This window comes from Mandrillus leucophaeus, unplaced genomic scaffold (genome assembly GCF_000951045.1).
Source record: "Mandrillus leucophaeus isolate KB7577 unplaced genomic scaffold, Mleu.le_1.0 Scaffold411, whole genome shotgun sequence".
Lineage (NCBI taxonomy): Eukaryota > Metazoa > Chordata > Mammalia > Primates > Cercopithecidae > Mandrillus > Mandrillus leucophaeus.
In genome coordinates, this window is record NW_012104377.1 from 2,442,189 (window position 1) to 2,446,400 (window position 4,212).

A 4,212-nucleotide genomic window follows, 5' to 3' on the forward strand; every position below is an offset into this window, starting at 1 on the left:
ACTGCCCCCTGCTCCGCTGCGCTGGGTCCCATCAACCGCCCAGGGGCTGAGGTGTACCAGTGCATGGTGCAGGACTGGCAGGCAGCTCCGCCCACTGCCCCGGTGCCAGATCCACTAGGTGAAGCCAGCTGGGCTCCTGAGTCTAGTGGGGACTTGGAGAACTTTTATGTCTAGCTAAGGGATTGTAAATACACCAATCAGCACTCTGTGTCTAGCTCAGGGTTTGCAAATACATCAATCAGCACTCTGTGTCTAGCTCAAGGTTTGTAAATACACCAATGAGTACTCTGTATCTAGCTAACCTAGTGGGGACTTGGAGAACTTTTATGTCTAGCTAGAGGATTGTAAATGTACCAATCAGCACTCTGTCAAAACGGACCAATCAGCTCACTGTAAAATGGACCAATCAGCTCTCTATAAAATGGACCAATCAGCTCTCTATAAAATGGACCAATCAGCTCTCTATAAAATGGACCAATCAGCAGGATGTGAGTAGGGCCCGCTAAGGGAATAAAAGCAGGCTGCCCGAACCAACCAGTGACAACCCCCTTGCCTTCCGTTCCAAGGTGTGGAAGCTTTGTTCTCTCTCTCTCTGCAATAAATGTTGGTATTGCTCACTCTTTGGGTCCACGTTGCTTTATGAGCTGTAACACCTACTGCGAAGGTTTGCAGCATAACTCGTCAGGGAGACCATAAACCCACCAGAAGGAAGAAGTTCCAGGCACATCTGAACGTCTGAAGGAACAAACTCCAGACATACTATCTTTAAGAACTGTAACACTCTCTACGAGGGTCTGTGGCTGGCTTCATTCTTGAAGTCAACGAGACCAAGGAACCCATCAATTCCAGACACACAGGGATGTGGCTGCAGGAAAGGTCAGGGGGTCTGGCAGGAATGGGAGGCATCCAGAATGAGAAGGAGACCATGCAAAGCCTAAATGACCACGTGGCATTTTTTCTACCTGGACAGAGTGAGGAACCTGGAGACAGAAAACGGGAAGCTGGAAAGCAAAATCTGGGAGCATCTGGAGAAGAAGCTGCCGTAGATCAGAAACTGGGACCACTACTTCAAGACCATCGAGGACCTGAGGACTCAGATCTTCACAAATACTGTTGACAATACCCACATCATTCTGCAGATCGACAATGCGTGTCTTGCTGCTGATGACTTTAGAGTCAAGTATGAGACAGAGCTGGCCATGTGCCAGTCTGTGAAGAATGACATCCATGGGCTCCACAAGGTCATTGATGACATCAGTATCACTCAGCTGCAGCTGGAGACAGAGATCAAGGCTCTCAAGGAGGAGCTGCTCTTCCTGAAGAAGAACCATGAAGAGGAAGGAAAAGGCCTACAAGCCCAGATTGCCAGCTCTGTTGACCGTGACAGTAGATACCCCCAAATCTCAGGCCCTCGCCAAGGTCATGGTGGACATCTGGGCCCAATACAATGAGCTGACTCAGAAGAACTGAGAGGAGCTAGAGAAGTACTGGTCTCAGAAGATTGAGGAGAGCACCACAGTGGTCACCACGCAGTCCGCTGAGGTTGGAGCTGCTGCGATGATGCTCACGGAGCTGACACATACAGTCCAGTCCTTGGGTATCAATCTGGACTGTATGAAAAATTTGAAGGCCAGCTTGGAGAACAGCCTGAAGCAGGTGGAGGCCTGCTACACTCTGCAGATGGAACAGTTCAATGGGATCCTGCTGCGCCTGGAGTCAGAGCTGGCACAGACCTGGGCAGAGGGACAGGGCCAGGCCCAGAAGTACCAGGCCCTGCTGAACATTAAGGTCAAGCTGGAGGCTGAGGTCGCCACGTACTGCTGCCTGCTGGGAGATGGCGAGGACTTCAATTTTGGTGATGCCCTGGACAGCAGCAGCTCCATGCAAACCATCCAAAAGACCCCCACTTGCCCGATAGTGGATGGCAAAGTGATGTCTGAGACCAATGACACCGAAGTTCTGAGACACTAAGCCCCAGAAGCAGGGTGCCCTTTGGGGAACAGGAGGGCAATAAAAAATTCAGAGGTCAAGAAAAAAAAAAGCACATAGTCGGTGTTTGCACTTAGCACATTTTAGTCCTTAGAAGAGCCCAAGTAACACTCACGTCATTATTTAGGGCATGAAAATGTTCGAGTACACTCTCAAAGTGACAGATGTACTGTCCTACGTGCGTGCACTCATATCCTCCCAAAGCACAGACCTTCCTCCCCTTCTCTCGAATGTTTTCAGGTGTCTATGAGTCAGATCATAAGCTTTTAGGCCAGACCCAACTCCGTTGCCCCTCTTTTTTCCTTTTGTATTATATTTAGTACTTATGATCCTTCCCAAACACCCAGAGGCCACCCAGGTGTAGGATATCTCTGACTGTGGTAGTTGCCCTTGTAAACATCACCTGTACCTCCCCCAACATGACCCCCACACTCCCACAGACCTTCATGGTTCATTTTCTCCACTCCAGCCAGAACAGTCAAGCAGAAGCCTCACCTAATTTATAAATGACTACGTTTTGCAAAAACCTGTCTGGAATCAGAAAACAACCTTGGGTGTGATTTGAGTGTGAAAACCACTGTACTCACTTGTTTGTTAAAAAAGTTATGATGTGTCAATCTTTTCAATTTTAAAGGAAGGAAAACAGGTGGGAAGGAAACCTCATACAGTATTATATCATCTCCTTTTGCTACTGTGCTTTGATGCAGAAGTTAGTAGACTTGTAGAGTCTGAAATAGAAGAGATCTTAAGATCAAGTTGATTTAAGCCCCTAGCCCATAATTAAAATGTCATCTGTACTTGCGAGAAGAGAATAGTCTTGGAAGCAGGATAAACTGGGTTGGCCTTGTCATTTGCTGGTCACAGACCTTAAACAAGTTACTTAACCTCCCAGAGTCTCAATTCCCTCAGATAAAAAAATGAAGAAAGTAGTGTGAAGGGTTATTGTGAAGACTTGAGCTAGTATATTTAAGATATTAACAATGTGCCTAGCACTAAATAAATGATAGCTATGATTTTTATTTACTTACTTAATTCCTACATAGTTCACAAATGATCACCCAGCTTCCTTAACACCTCTTCAGTGATGAGTAACTCCCTAGTTAGTCCATTCCATCTTTGGAAAATTCTCCAAGAGTTACAGAGTACATTCTTATTGCTGGGATTGCTAGCTGTCTGAGAAGAAAGAGGCTTGGGGTAGGCGATAGCAAGGGCTCTGTTGATAACTGACAGAGGAGGCTTTGGATTCAGATAGGCCGGAAGATAAAATAAAATTTAGTCTCAAATCAGGTCAACATCTTCTCATTAGCCCTACGACACATGCCCTGAAGCCCCCTAGGCTTGTTCAAAGAAGACCTAAAGAATGTGACTGTCTAATTGCTGGCAAAAGTGTGGGAGGTTGGGGTGGTGAACACTTTGGAGCCTCCAATATCTGAACAATGTATATAAACCTGTAATTAATGAAAATTAGAAGTAAACATAGAGTGTCTTAGCTTGGGTTCCTCAAAAAGCAAAGTGGGAAACAAAGATGTCTATATGAGTACTTTACTGGGGAGTGAATCCAGGAGGCAGTAGTCGTAGCAAGGTGACACAAAACCTGGAAGAATGGAAAGCCAAGTCAAGGGTAAATACCTGAGACTGGGTAATTTATAAAGAAAAGAGGTTTCATTGACTCATGATTCTGCAAGATATACAGGTAACATGGCTGGGGAGGCCTCAGGAAACTTTCAGTAATGGCAAAAGGTGAAGATGAAGCAGGTACATCTTAGATGGCCAGAGTAGAAGGACGAGAATGAAGGGGAGGAGCTACACATTTTTACACAGGCAGATCTTGTGAGAACTCACTATCACAGGAATAGCAAGGGGGAAATCGGCCCCACGATCCAATCACCTTCCACCAGGCCCCTCCTGCAACACCGGGGATTACAATTTGACATGAGATTTGGTCAGGAACACAGATCCAAACTGTATCACCAACTATTACTGCAACAGTACTACATAACAAACAACCCCAAATTTTAAAAGCTTACAAAACAAATGTCAGTTTTTCACTCCTGGGTCTGTAGGTCAGCTGACCATGCTCCACTCCAGTCTGTGAGTGGGTTGGGTTCAATTCTACTCCATATGTATCTTCTCCTTGGACCAGAAACTTCCTGGTCCATGCTTTCTCATGGTGAGTGGCAGACACATGAGATCAAGTCAAACAACACAGACATTTACAGCTTC

The 4,212-nt window shown here is 46.1% G+C and overlaps 1 pseudogene; it reads left to right on the top strand.

Annotated features, from left to right (window-relative positions):
• The first annotated feature begins 859 nt into the window (after positions 1 to 859).
• Positions 860 to 1,971, top strand: LOC105548464 (annotated as a pseudogene).
• Positions 1,972 to 4,212: the final 2,241 nt, after the last annotated feature.